Source organism: Cherax quadricarinatus, chromosome 1 (genome assembly GCF_038502225.1).
Source record: "Cherax quadricarinatus isolate ZL_2023a chromosome 1, ASM3850222v1, whole genome shotgun sequence".
Classification (NCBI taxonomy): Eukaryota; Metazoa; Arthropoda; class Malacostraca; order Decapoda; family Parastacidae; genus Cherax; species Cherax quadricarinatus.
In genome coordinates, this window is record NC_091292.1 from 14,523,889 (window position 1) to 14,539,468 (window position 15,580).

Sequence of the window (15,580 nt, forward strand, 5' to 3'; positions counted from 1 at the left end):
CTGGAAAGCATCATATCGGCAACCATCACCACCTACCTGACCCTTAGTCAGGTCATTCCAGTTCAGCCCACCTAAGTAATTTTTCAGTCCTATGAAATCAGCCAAGCGAAAGTCAGGGACGGAGACTTGATTGCCATTATTAGGGGAATTCCATGATATATTAAAACTGAGTGATTTGTGATCACTTTCCCCAAGCTCATCATTAACCTCAAGATTATTAATTAGTGTTTCCCTACTGGCAAGAACCAAGTCAAGGAGGTTATTTCCCCTAGTTGGCTCTGTCACAAACTGTTTTAAAAAACAATCCTGGATCGTATCAAGAAAGTCACCTGACTCTAAATTTCCTGTCAAATTGCTCCAGTCAATCTGTCTATAGTTGAAATCTCCCATTAGCACAACATTTTCGTATGTAGATGCCTTACGAATTTCGTCCCATAGAAGTTTACAGCACTCCCTATCAAGATTTGGGGCCCTGTAAATCACACCCAAAATTAGTTTTTCTCGGCCCTCGAGAAGCTGTAACCAAACAGATTCAGTGGCTGACGCTTCTAATTTAATATCTTGTCTAACACAACAATTTAAATTGTCTCTGACATACATCGCTACTCCACCACCTTTCCTGTTGACCCTGTCAGTGTGGAATAATTTGTAGCCTTGTATGTGACATTCAGAGGGCATCTCTCTATCTTTCAGATTGAGCCAGGTCTCTGTTATAGCAATAATATCTATGTCTCCTGCACTTGCAATTAATCTTAGCTCATCTATCTTATTTCTTACACTCCTGCTATTAGTATAGTAAACCTTAAGGGAGCTAGTCCCTTGCTGCCCTCTGCTGTCCCCCTTTGTTTGCTGACCTGATCTATTGTCTTTATTTATAACTTCATGCTGAATGCCTTTTATACATTTACTGTTTCCAACCCAAGTGTTGCAACCTGCTTGTTTCCCACACACACCCATACCTCTATCTTCCATCAGTTTAAAATCATAGGCATTTCACCAATGGCCTTCTCAATCGAGTCTGCAAGTGCTACCACCCCAGCCCCAGAGAGATGTACCCCATCCCTTGCATACATATCATGTTTGCCATAAAAGTTGTTCCAGTTGTCAATGAATGGGATTGCAAGTTCCTTGCAGTATCTGTCTAGCCAGCAATTTACACCAATTGCCCTAGACAACCATTCATTTCCTACTCCCCTTCTAGGCAAGATGCTACATATGATTGGGATCCCTCCCTTAGACTTAATGAAATCTATAGCTGACCTGTACTTATCTAGCAGCTCTTCTCTCCTACCCTTCCCAATATCATTTCCACCAGCACTGAGACAGATAATGGGCTTGCTCCCATTACCTGACATGATATTATCCAGCCTGTTGACAATGTCCCCAACACCAGCTCCAGGGAAACACACTCTATCTCTCATCTTCTTATTCCTATTACAAAAAGCACGGTCAATGTATCTTACCTGAGAGTCACCAACCACAAGAATGCGCTTACCTCCATTAGCAGGGGCAGTAGTACCCTTACCTTCACTGGCCACTGAAGTACATTCATCCTGAAGAACAGAGAACGTGGTGGTGTGGTCGTGTCTCACTGATCGTGGTGGTGTGGTCGTGTCTCACTGATCGTGGTGGTGTGTGGTCGTGTCTCACTGATCGTGGTGGTGTGGTCGTGTCTCACTGATCGTGGTGGTGTGGTCGTGTCTCACTGATCGTGGTGGTGTGTGGTCGTGTCTCACTGATCGTGGTGGTGTGGTCGTGTCTCACTGATCGTGGTGGTGTGTGGTTGTGTCTCACTGATCGTGGTGGTGTGTGGTCGTGTCTCACTGATCGTGGTGGTGTGGTCGTGTCTCACTGATCGTGGTGGTGTGGTCGTGTCTCACTGATCGTGGTGGTGTGGTCGTGTCTCACTGATCGTGGTGGTGTGGTCGTGTCTCACTGATCGTGGTGGTGTGGTCGTGTCTCACTGATCGTGGTGGTGTGGTCGTGTCTCACTGATCGTGGTGGTGTGGTCGTGTCTCACTGATCGTGGTGGTGTGGTCGTGTCTCACTGATCGTGGTGGTGTGGTCGTGTCTCACTGATCGTGGTGGTGTGGTCGTGTCTCACTGATCGTGGTGGTGTGGTCGTGTCTCACTGATCGTGGTGGTGTGGTCGTGTCTCACTGATCGTGGTGGTGTGGTCGTGTCTCACTGATCGTGGTGGTGTGGTCGTGTCTCACTGATCGTGGTGGTGTGGTCGTGTCTCACTGATCGTGGTGGTGTGGTCGTGTCTCACTGATCGTGGTGGTGTGGTCGTGTCTCACTGATCGTGGTGGTGTGGTCGTGTCTCACTGATCGTGGTGGTGTGGTCGTGTCTCACTGATCGTGGTGGTGTGGTCGTGTCTCACTGATCGTGGTGGTGTGGTCGTGTCTCACTGATCGTGGTGGTGTGGTCGTGTCTCACTGATCGTGGTGGTGTGGTCGTGTCTCACTGATCGTGGTGGTGTGGTCGTGTCTCACTGATCGTGGTGGTGTGGTCGTGTCTCACTGATCGTGGTGGTGTGGTCGTGTCTCACTGATCGTGGTGGTGTGGTCGTGTCTCACTGATCGTGGTGGTGTGTTCGTGTCTCACTGATCGTGTCTCACTGATCGTGGTGGTGTGGAGGTGTGGTCGTGTCTCACTGATCGTGGTGGTGTGGTCGTGTCTCACTGATCGTGGTGGTGTGGTCGTGTCTCACTGATCGTGGTGGTGTGGTCGTGTCTCACTGATCGTGGTGGTGTGGTCGTGTCTCACTGAAGGTGGTGGTGTGGTCGTGTCTCACTGATCGTGGTGGTGTGGTCGTGTCTCACTGATCGTGGTGGTGTGGTCGTGTCTCACTGATCGTGGTGGTGTGGTCGTGTCTCACTGATCGTGGTGGTGTGGTCGTGTCTCACTGAAGGTGGTGGTGTGGTCGTGTCTCACTGATCGTGGTGGTGTGGTCGTGTCTCACTGATCGTGGTGGTGTGGTCGTGTCACTGATCGTGGTGGTGTGGTCGTGTCACTGATCGTGGTGGTGTGGTCGTGTCTCACTGATCGTGGTGGTGTGGGCGTGTCTCACTGATCGTGGTGGTGTGGGCGTGTCTCACTGATCTTGGTGTAGTCGTGTCTCACTGATCGTGGTGGTGTGGTCGTGTCTCACTGAAGGTGGTGGTGTGGTCGTGTCTCACTGATCGTGGTGGTGTGGTCGTGTCTCACTGATCGTGGTGGTGTGGTCGTGTCTCACTGATCTTGGTGGTGTGGTCGTGTCTCACTGATCGTGGTGGTGTGGTCGTGTCTCACTGATCGTGGTGTGGTCGTGTCTCACTGATCGTGGTGGTGTGGTCGTGTCTCACTGATCGTGGTGGTGTGGTCGTGTCTCACTGATCGTGGTGGTGTGGTCGTGTCTCACTGATCGTGGTGTTGTGGTCGTGTCTCACTGATCGTGGTGGTGTGGTCGTGTCTCACTGATCTTGGTGGTGTAGTCGTGTATCACTGATCGTGGTGGTGTGGTCGTGTCTCACTGATCGTGGTGTTGTGGTCGTGTCTCACTGATCGTGGTGGTGTGGTCGTGTCTCACTGATCGTGGTGGTGTGGTCGTGTCTCACTGATCTTGGTGGTGTGGTCGTGTCTCACTGATCGTGGTGTTGTGGTCGTGTCTCACTGATCGTGGTGGTGTGGTCGTGTCTCACTGATCTTGGTGTAGTCGTGTCTCACTGATCGTGGTGGTGTGGTCGTGTCTCACTGATCGTGGTGGTGTGGTCGTGTCTCACTGATCGTGTTGGTGTGGTCGTGTCTCACTGATCGTGGTGGTGTGGTCGTGTCTCACTGATCGTGGTGGTGTAGTCGTGTCTCACTGATCGTGGTGGTGTGGTCGTGTCTCACTGATCGTGGTGGTGTGGTCGTGTCTCACTGATCGTGGTGGTGGTGGTCGTGTCTCACTGATCGTGGTGGTGTGGTCGTGTCTCACTGATCGTGGTGTAGTCGTGTCTCACTGATCGTGGTGGTGTGGTCGTGTCTCACTGATCGTGGTGGTGTAGTCGTGTCTCACTGATCGTGGTGGTGTGGTCGTGTCTCACTGACCGTGGTGGTGTGGTCGTGTCTCACTGATCGTGGTGGTGTGGTCGTGTCATTGATCGTGGTGGTGTGGTCGTGTCTCACTGATCGTGGTGGTGTGGTCGTGTCTCACTGACCTTCATATGTAGTGTCTCACTGACCTTGGTGGTGTGGTTGTGTCTCACTGACCTTGGTGTGTAGTCGTGTCTCACTGATCTTGGTGGTGTGGTCGTATCTCACTGACCTTCATATGTAGTGTCTCACTGACCTTGGTGGTGTGTAGTCGTGTCTCACTGACCTTGGTGGTGTAGTCGTGTCTCACTGATCGTGGTGGTGTGTAGTCGTGTCTCACTGATCTTGGTGGTGTGGTCGTGTCTCACTGACCTTGGTGGTGTGTAGTCGTGTCTCACTGACCTTGGTGGTGTGGTCGTGTCTCACTGATCGTGGTGGTGTGGTCGTGTCTCACTGATCGTGGTGTGGTCGTGTCTCACTGACCTTGGTGGTGTGGTCGTGTCTCACTGATCTTGATGGTGTGCAGTCGTGTCTCACTGAACTTGATGTCGTGTCTCAATGACCTTGGTGGTGTGGTCGTGTCTGACCTTGGTGGTGTGGTCGTGTCTGACCTTGGTGGTGTGGTCGTGTCTCACTGATCTTGGTGGTGTGGTCGTGTCTCGCTGATCTTGGTGGTGTGATCGTGTCTCACTGACCTTAGTGGTGTGTAGTCGTGTCTCACTGACCTTTGTGGTATGTAGTCGTGTGTCAGTGACCTTGGCGGTGTGTAGTCGTGTCTCACTGACCTTGGTGGTGTGTAGTGTCTCACTGACCTTGGTGGTGTGTAGTCGTGTCTCACTGACCTTGGTTGTATGCAGTCGTGTCTCACTGACCTTGGTGGTGTGTAGTCGTATCTCACTGACCTTAGTGGTGTGGAGTGTCTCACTGACCTTGGTGGTGTGTAGTCGTGTCTCGCTGACCTTGGTGTGTGGTCGTGTCTCTGACCTTGGTGTGAGGTCGTGTCTCGCTGACCTTGGTATGCAGTTGTGTCTCGCTGACCTTGGTGTGTGGTCGTGTCTCGCTGACCTTTGGTGTGTGGTCGTGTCTCGCTGACCTTGGTGTGTGGTCGTGTCTCGCTGACCTTTGGTGTGTGGTCGTGTCTCACTGACTTTGGTGTGAGGTCGTGTCTCGCTGACCTTGGTATGTGGTCGTGTCTTGCTGACCTTGGTGTGTGGTCTTGTCTCACTGACCTTGGTGTGAGGTCGTGTCTCGCTGACCTTGGTATGTGGTCGTCTCGCTGTCCTTGGTGTATGGTCGTGTCTCGCTGACCTTTGGTGTGTGGTCGTGTCTCGCTGACCTTGGTATGTGGTCGTGTCTCGCTGACCTTGGTGTGTGGTCGTGTCTCGCTGACCTTTGGTGTGTGGTCGTGTCTCGCTGACCTTGGTGTGTGGTCGTGTCTCGCTGACCTTTGGTGTGTGGTCGTGTCTCGCTGACCTTGGTGTGTGGTTGTGTCTCGCTGACCTTTGGTGTGTGGTCGTGTCTCACTGACTTTGGTGTGAGGTCGTGTCTCGCTGACCTTGATATGTGGTCGTCTCGCTGACCTTGGTGTGTGGTCGTGTCTCGCTGACCTTGGTATGTGGTCGTCTCGCTGACCTTGGTGTGTGGTCGTGTCTCGCTGACCTTGGTATGTGATCGTGTCTCGCTGACCTTGGTGTGTGGTCGTGTCTCGCTGATCTTTGGTGTGTGGTCGTGTCTCGCTGACCTTGGTATGTGGTCGTGTCTCGCTGACCTTGGTGTGTGGTCGTGTCTCGCTGACCTTGGTGTGTGGTCGTGTCTCGCTGACCTTTGGTGTGTGGTCGTGTCTCGCTGACCTTGGTGTGTGGTCGTGTCTCGCTGACCTTTTGTGTGTGGTCGTGTCTCACTGACTTTGGTGTGAGGTCGTGTCTCGCTGACCTTGGTATGTGGTCGTCTCGCTGACCTTGGTGTGTGGTCGTGTCTCGCTGACCTTTGGTGTGTGGTCGTGTCTCGCTGACCTCGTGTCTCGCTGACCTTGGTGTGTGGTCGTGTCTCGTTGATCTTTGGTGTGTGGTCGTGTCTCGCTGACCTTGGTATGTGGTCGTGTCTCGCTGATGTGTGTTCGTGTCTCGTTGATCTTTGGTGTGTGGTCGTGTCTCGCTGACCTTGGTGTGTGGTCGTGTCTCGCTGACCTTTTGTGTGTGGTCGTGTCTCACTGACTTTGGTGTGAGGTCGTGTCTCGCTGACCTTGGTATGTGGTCGTCTCGCTGACCTTGGTGTGTGGTCGTGTCTCGCTGACCTTTGGTGTGTGGTCGTGTCTCGCTGACCTTGGTATGTGGTCGTGTCTCGCTGACCTTGGTATGTGTTCGTGTCTCGTTGATCTTTGGTGTGTGGTCGCGTCTCGCTGACCTTGGTATGTGGTCGTGTCTCGCTGACCTTGGTGTGTGGTCGTGTCTCGCTGACCTTGGTATGTGGTCGTGTCTCGCTGACCTTTGGTGTGTGGTCGTGTCTCGCTGACCTTGGTGGAGCAAAAGTGCCACAGTGACCTGAATGTCTGTTCCTTCCAGTTTTCCGCTGCGAATTCTGAGGCCTCAGACATGAGCATCCCTTTCTCGAAGAGCTCAATCATTATTACATTTAGAGAGTAGAGCTAAGCTCGTAGAGGATATACAGTGCATGGGAAATGGGAGGCAAGCAGGTTCAATGCAAGAAAGAGGAGAATTTCGATTCCATGCAACAAGATCTTTTCACCGTCTTCAAGGAGCCTCCCTCATGGGCAAAGTGTTCAATCCCGTGAGAGTCAGATGTGTTCATGGAAAGTTTTCTAATTACCTAAAATTCCTTCTGGAAGGTTAAGCTGCTCGCCTGAAGTGTCTAATCTGCCTTCATCTCACTCTTTACTTGTTTAATCGTAATACGTTCAAACACAAACAGAAGGATTAAAAGACTTTCTTGCATAATTTTGGGTCATGCCAGGTCATATAGTTGTAATCCTTGTCAACCAACTAGAGTTTCGATAAGGCACCTACAAAGACTTTACTGTCCGAGTGTCTGAACTCTTACACTATTGTGTTATTCCCGTGAGTGTATAGTGTGTTTGTTACCTGTCGACAGTGGATATTCATAGTTTTGTTTGCCTAACTGTTGTCCGCCCAGCCGTCAAAGTCCTACCACAGACGTTGCCAAGAGATTAGGTGCATTATCATCCACCAACAATCTGGTGCAGCCACTAGCAGCCTAGCGAAGAATAAACTTTTTAAAAATGTATCCCCCACAAAAAAAAAAAAGTATATTCAAGATATTTAATAGGTTGTATAAATACAAGCAAGACTAGTTTTCAGTTTGCCTGGTCTTCATATTATGTTCTCATTGACGGTATTGTAACTGTGAATGTTTTACACTTGTGCCTCCAGATGTGTCTTGATAAGTGAGGAATCTGTATTTCCACATTTCGTGTGGCCTGGCTCAGTCTCCTTCAGATCCACATAGAAATGAAACAAAATACTCAACAGTTACATATGTTTATTACCGAGACATTTTACCTGCGTAGCAGGCTTCTTCTGTTGAATACAGAGGTCACTAATATACTTATGAAGCTTGAGACGGTCTGAAATTTTACGACTCACTAGCCGCGAGTTCATTCCCCACCCTTACCGTGGTAAGCTTGAGAAGTGTAGACTTTGAGGTAATCAGTCCCTCTAGAACTACCTAAATATTGCAGAGACTTCTTTTTTTTTAATCAACATGTATTTCACCTTTTGTAACTGATTTACTCAGTTTCTTTTATTTTATTGTAATTCATTCTCTTGTACTTGATTTACTCAGTTTTTATGTTTGATGCTAATGATCATGACTGACTTACTGTGTGTAACATTTGATACCACGAAGACTACAATGGAAATAAGTGACTTTACTTGACGTTTTTGAGTTATGAATGACAACTGTAACTATCCAGAGATGGTGTAATTGTATATGAAAAAGATTATAGCATTTGCAAGGCAGAATTCAAGGTAATCGTAACTAGTCAGTGTTGCCGTTGATCGTGAATAACTGCCATGAAGTGATGAATTATCATGTATAGAGATAAAACATGAATTATATGTTGAATTTTCACTTTAATTTTTCCTTTCATAAGTGTTGTGGTAATGAATGTTAAGTTCTAATTTACCCCCTTGATTAATTATCTTACAAATATACGAATTGTTAAGTAAAATGATGATAATAATAATATTTCTATTGGGTTATTTTTTTTTATTAACACACTGGCCGATTCCCACCAAGGCAGGGTGGCCCGAAAAAGAAAAACTTTCACCATCATTCACTCCATCACTGTCTTGCCAGAAGGGTGCTTTACACTACAGTTTTTAAACTGCAACATTAACACCCCTCCTTCAGAGTGCAGACACTGTACTTCCCATCTCCAGGACTCAAGTCCGGCCTGCCGGTTTCCCTGAACCCCTTCATAAATGTTACTTTGCTCACACTCCAACAGCACGTCAAGTATTAAAAACCATTTGTCTCCATTCACTCCTATCAAACACGCTCACGCATGCCTGCATGCATGCACACAAAACCTCCTTTACCCCCTCCCTCCAACATTTCCTAGGCCGACCCCTACCCCGCCTTCCTTCCACTACAGACTGATACACTCTTGAAGTCATTCTGTTTCGCTCCATTCTCTCCACATGTCCGAACCACCTCAACAACCCTTCCTCAGCCCTCTGGACAACAGTTTTGGTAATCCCGCACCTCTTCCTAACTTCCAAACTACGAATTCTCTGCATTATATTCACACCACACATTGCCCTCAGACATGACATCTCCACTGCCTCTAGCCTTCTCCTCGCTGCAACATTCATCACCCATGCTTCACACCCATATAAGAGCGTTGGTAAAACTATACACTCATACATTCCCCTCTTTGCCTCCAAGGACAAAGTTCTTTGTCTCCACAGACTCCTAAGTGCACCGCTCACCCTTTTCCCCTCATCAATTCTATGATTCACCTCATCTTTCACAGACCCATCCGCTGACACGTCCACTCCCAAATATCTGAATACATTCACCTTCTCCATACTCTCTCCCTCCAATCTAATATCCAATCTTTCATCACCTAATCTTTTTGTTATCCTCATAACCTTACTCTTTCCTGTATTCACTTTGAATTTTCTTCTTTTGCACACCCTACCAAATTCATCCACCAACCTCTGCAACTTCTCTTCAGAATCTCCCAAGAGCACAGTGTCATCAGCAAAGAGCAACTGTGACAACTCCCACTTTATGTGTGATTCTTTATCTTTTAACTCACGCCTCTTGCCAAGACCCTCGCATTTACTTCTCTTACAACCCCATCTATAAATATATTAAACAACCACGGTGACATCACACATCCTTGTCTAAGGCCTACTTTTACTGGGAAATAATTTCCCTCTTTCTTACATACTTTAACTTGAGCCTCACTATCCTCGTAAAAACTCTGCACTGCTTTCAGTAACCTACCTCCTACACCATACACCTGCAACGTCTGCCACATTGCCTCCCTATCCACCCTGTCATACGCCTTTTCCAAATCCATAAATGCCACAAAAACCTCTTTAGCCTTATCTAAATACTGTTCACTTATATGTTTCACTGTAAACACCTGGTCCACACACCCCCTACCTTTCCTAAAGCCTCCTTGTTCATCTGCTATCCTATTCTCCGTCTTACTCTTAATTCTTTCAATAATAACTCTACCATACACTTTACCAGGTATACTCAACAGACTTATCCCCCTATAATTTTTGCACTCTCTTTTGTCCCCTTTGCCTTTATACAAAGGAACTATGCATGGTCTCTGCCAATCCCTAGGTACCTTACCCTCTTCCATACATTTATTAAATAATTGCACCAACCACTCCAAAACTATATCCCCACCTGCTTTTAACATTTCTATCTTTATCCCATCAATCCCGGCTGCCTTAGCCCCTTTCTGTAGGGTTACATAATATAAATGATTTAGGATACTTTATAGTAACTTCAGTCCTATGGGTCACGCCCCTGACCTGACACCTGGTGCCTCTGTTCTTCTAGCAGTGAAAGGTACCTGGGTGTTAGGAGTCTTGTGGCTCACATCCTGGAAAAAAGAGAATCTCGATACCCTAATCGAAAGCCTGGGGAAGAGTTCCATAGGCCCCAGTGGAAATAAGTCACAATGACTGGCTTACTTAGGTTATTCTTCCTTCAATGGAGGTGCCTTGATGCTACCTGGAGTATACTTGGAGAGGTCTCAGGTATCAACGCCCCCGCGGCCCGGCCTGCGATCAGGTCTCCTGGTGGATCAGGGTCTGATCAACCAGGCTGTTACTGCTGGCCGCACGCAGACCGACGTACGAACCGCAGCACGACTGATCAGGTACTGACTTTAGGTGCCTGTCCAGCGCCTTCTTGAAGACAGCCAGGAGTCTATTGGTAATCTCCCTTATGTATGCTGGGAGGCAGTAGAACAAGTCTTCGGCCCCTGACACTTAGCGTATTCGTAGCGCCCCTATTTTTCACTGGGGGGTGATGTTGCATCACCTGCCCAGTCTTTTGCTACCGTAGGGAGTGATTTTCGTGTGCAAATTTAAAACTAATCCCTCTAGGATTTTCCAAGTGTAAATTATTATGTATCCTACTCGCCTGCGTTCCAAGGAATACAAATCAAGGGACTTCAACCGTTCCCAGTAGTTTAGGTGCTTTATCGTATTTATGCATACCGTGAAAGTTCTCTGTATATTCTCTAGATCTGCAATTTCGCCTGCCTTGAAAGGAGCCGTTAGTGTACAGCAATATTCCATATGCAATATGAGGGTATCTTTAATGTAGACTTTCGCAATCCATTGGGTTATCAATACAAATCTTCCTGCCTATATATAGCCGTCCTGCTCCACCTCTGTTAGTGTGACTTTGTCAATGGTCCTAGTCGGACCGAAACGTCGTCGTAAGCTTCTCTCTTTTATGTGCGGGTTATTTGTGTATTGTGTACAAATTCTAGGACATAATTTGAAGACTGTATACAAAAGATGAGGTAATCGGTTCCTCATCTTTGGAGTTGGTGTGAAGTGAACCGCAGTCGTGAAGAATCTGCAGATTCCTCACGACTGCGGTGCAGAGTCTTCTTAAGGGGGATTACAAATAGACACTGGACAGGCACCTAAAGTCAGTACCTGCCCAGCCAGTCTCTAGTTCGTGCGTCGGGTTGCATGCTGCCAACAGTAACAGCCTGGTTGATCAGACCCCTGATCCACCATGAGGCCTGGTCACAGACCGGGCCCCGGGGGCGATGAACCCCGAAACCCTCTCCAAACATACTCCAAGCCAAGTCAAATCAAGGCAACACTATGCGACTCTTCACTCCACGGATGGAGTACCAAGCATATCTCTATACTCGTCACTGTCTTCCCTATGTGTGTGTGTACTCACCTATTTGTACTCATCTATTTGTGGTTGCAGGGGTCGATTCATAGCTCCTGGCCCCGCCTCTTCACTGATTGCTACTAGGTCCTCTCTCTCCCTGCTCCATGAGCTTTATCATACCTCGCCTTAAAACTATGTATGGTTCCCGCCTCCACTACTTCACTTTCTAGGCTATTCCATGGCTTGACTACTCTATGACTGAAGAAATACTTCCTAACATCCCTTTGATTCATCTGAGTCTTCAACTTCCAACCGTGACCTCTTGTGTCTGTGTCCCATCTCTGGAACACCCCGTCTTTGTCCACCTCGTCTATTCCGCGCAGTATTGTGTACTCACCTATTTGTGGTTGCAGGGGTCGAGTCTTAGCTCCTGGCCCCGTGTGTGTGTGTGTGTGTGTGTGTGTGTGTGTGTGTGTGTGTGTGTGTACTCACCTATTTGTACTCACCTATTTGTGGTTGCAGGGGTCGAGTCCTAGCTCCTGGCCCCGCCTCTTCACCGGATGCTACTAGGCCCTCTCTCTCCCCGCTCCATGAGCTTTATCAAACCTCGTCTTAAAACTGTGTATGGTTCCTGCCTCCACTACGTCATTTTCTAGGCTATTCCACTGCCTTACAACTCTATGACTGAAGAAATACTTCCTACTATCTCTCTGACTCATTTGTGTCTTCAACTTCCAATTGTGGCCTCTTGTTTCTGTGTCCCCTCCCTGGAACATCCTGTCCTTGTCCTCCTTGTCTATTCCACGCAGTATTTTATATGTCGTTATCATGTCTCCCCTGACCCTCCTGTCCTCCAGTGTCGTCAGGCCGATTTCCCTTAATCTTTCTTCATAGGACATTCCCCTTAGCTCTGGAACTAACCTTGTTGCAAACCTTTGTACTTTCTCTAGTTTCTTGACGTGCTTTATCAAGTGCGGGTTCCAAACAGGTGCTGCATACTCCAGTATGGGCCTGACATACACGGTGTACAGTGTCTTGAATGATTCCTTACTAAGGTATCGGAATGCTGTTCTCAGGTTTGCCAGGCGCCCATATGCTGCAGCAGTTATCTGATTGATGTGTGCTTCCGGAGACATGCTCGGTGTTATACTCACCCCAAGATCTTTCTCCTTGAGTGAGGTTTGCAGTCTTTGGCCACCTAGCCTATACTCTGTCTGTGGTCTTCTGTGCCCTTCCCCTATCTTCATGACTTTGCATTTGGCAGGATTAAATTCGAGAAGCCATTTGCTGGACCAGGTGTCCAGTCTGTCCAGGTCTCTTTGAAGTCCTGCCTGGTCCTCATCAGATTTAATTCTCCTCATTAACTTCACATCATCTGCAAACAGGGACACTTCTGAGTCTAACCCTTCCGTCATGTCGTTCACATATACCAAAAATAGCACTGGTCCTAGGACCGACCCCTGTGGGACCCCGCTCGTCACAGGTGCCCACTGTGATACATCATTACGTACCATGACTCGTTGTTGCCTCCCTGTCAGGTATTCTCTGATCCATTGCAGTGCCCTTCCTGTTATATGCGCCTGATGCTCTAGCTTCTGCACTAATCTCTTGTGAGGAACTGTGTCAAAGGCCTTCTTGCAGTCCAAGAAGATGCAATCAACCCACCCCTCTCTCTCTTGTCTTACTTCTGTTATTTTATCATAAAACTCCAGAAGGTTTGTGACACAGGATTTGCCTTCCGTGAATCCGTGCTGGTTGGCATTTATACTCTTGTTCCGTTTCAGGTGCTCCACCACTCTCCTCCTGATAATCTTCTCCATGTGTAATGTGTGTGTGTGTGTGTGTGTGTGTGATTTTAACCATCCAATTGATGTTAAAAAGACTGAGAAAGTAATATCAGTCAAGTCCCTGGTCGACAGGAATATAATAGAATATAATAGAATCATGTTTTATAAAAAGAAGTTTTGAAAATAATATGAATATTTCTTTTGGTTTATATAAATTGGATTCATTTTTAATTAATAAAATTTGGGAAGAATTTAAGGTACATTAGACAAATTTTTGGGTAGAATATAAGCTGTGATTCAGGGATCACTGACTACCTACCTACATCATCATAAAAAGTCAGGTGTTGTTGTGGGGTGACAGCAAGGTGTAGTCTCCTCCTTATATGACTTCCTGTTAACCTTTCATTTTTATAGTTCCTTGATAATGTGAGAAGTTACGAAAGCGCTTCTTTCACAAATGTTTTTTTGCATATTGCATATGGTTTGCTATAATATTACACACACACACACACACACACACACACACACACACACACACACACACACACACACACACACAAACACACATATATATATATATATATATATATATATATATATATACACACACAGACACAGACACACACACACACACTTGACGTGCTGTTGGAGTGTGAGCAAATTAACATTTATGAAAGGATTCAGGAAAACTGTGTGCTGAAGTTGAGTGGTGGAGGTGGTATGTACAGTGTCTGCACTCTGAAGGCCGGGTGGAGATATGTTGTAGCTTTTGTACTGTTGTATCGGCACACTTCTGGCAAGACAGTGATGGAGTGAGTAATGATGACATTGTTTCTTCATTTTCGGGCCACCCTGCCTCGGTGGGAATATCACGAGCACTGTGCACTGCAAATATTGTGTGCACTGAGGTAGAGGAGGCTCAGCTTATGGGATACAGGGATACCTTTCTCGGATCAAGCAGCGACCGAAATAATTTAATTATTTAATTTCAGGGTAGGCCTGGGTACTGCCAGGGCAAAACTGGCACTGCCAGGGTAGGCCTGGCAGTGATTGGCTAGTGATGATGTTGTGTGACTGCAGACAGTGCCGTATCCGAGGCACTGATTGGCTTGTGTTGTTGTGGGGTGGAGCAACGGTCGATATGGCCCCCAAGGGAGCCTCAGGTGCCACTCTCCCTTATGGTGCCAAAAGGGTACCATCTCCAACCATGAGTTAGAAGGTACGTGTCTTCACTATCATACAAACTAGTGTTAGAAGTGAGTCTGTTTATTATCTTACAAGATAATGTTAGAGGTACGTGTTTTTGCTATCTTGCAAGATAGTGTTAGAGGTACGTGTGTTTATCTTACAAGATAATGTTAGAGGTCGTGTTTTTGCTATCTTACAAGATAATGTTAGAGGTACGTGTGTTTATCTTACAAGATAATGTTAGAGGTACGTGTTTTTGCTATCTTACAAGATAGTGTTAGAGGTATGTGTTTATTATCTTACAAAATAGTAAACGCACGTACCTCTAACACTGTCTTACAAGATGTTTACCTGGAGTTTACCTGGAGAGAGTTCCGGGGGTCAACGCCCCCGCGGCCCGGTCTGTGACCAGGCCTCCTAGTGGATCAGAGCCTGATCAACCAGGCTGTTGCTGCTGGCTGCACGCAAACCAACGTACGAGCAACAGCCCGGCTGATCAGGAACTGACTTTAGGTGTTTGTTGAGTATCGTACCATACAGTCTTGTGTACGGTATATTTCCTGAGTGTCTTGTTTATCATGCACCCGTGACCATCCTGTGAGAGGCAGTCAAACATCACCATCCTGTGAGAGGCTGTCAAACATCACCATCCTGTGAGAGGCAGTCAAACATCACCATCCTGTGAGAGACAGTCAAACATCACCATCCTGTGAGAGGCAGTCAAACATCACCATCCTGTGAGAGGCAGTCAAACATCACCATCCTGTGAGAGACAGTCAAACATCACCATCCTGTGAGAGACAGTCAAACATCACCATCCTGTGAGAGACAGTCAAACATCACCATCCTGTGAGAGACAGCCAAACATCACCATCCTGTGAGAGACAGCCAAACATCACCATCCTGTGAGAGACAGTCAAACATCACCATCCTGTGAGAGACAGTCAAACATCACCATCTTGTGAGAGGCAGTCAAACATCACCATCCTGTGAGAGACAGTCAAACATCACCATCCTGTGAGAGACAGCCAAACATCACCATCCTGTGAGAGACAGCCAAACATCACCATCTTGTGAGAGACAGTCAAACATCACCATCCTGTGAGAGACAGTCAAACATCACCATCCTGTGAGAGGCAGTCAAACATCACCATCCTGTGAGAGGCAGTCAAAC

The 15,580-nt window shown here is 47.5% G+C and overlaps 1 protein-coding gene across 4 annotated transcripts in view; it reads left to right on the top strand.

Annotated features, from left to right (window-relative positions):
- The window catches only part of LOC138854146 (WD repeat-containing protein 86-like), an 82,518-nt gene that overhangs the window by 16,940 nt on the left and 49,998 nt on the right, over positions 1-15,580 (top strand). For 2 of the 4 annotated variants that reach the window (XM_070095603.1, XM_070095653.1), the window contains exon 2: positions 14,211-14,437. The exons of the other annotated variants lie outside the window; for them this stretch is intronic. The gene's annotated coding sequence lies outside the window, so the exon portion shown is untranslated. The remainder of the gene's footprint in view (positions 1-14,210; positions 14,438-15,580) is intronic. 4 annotated transcript variants of the gene reach the window in all.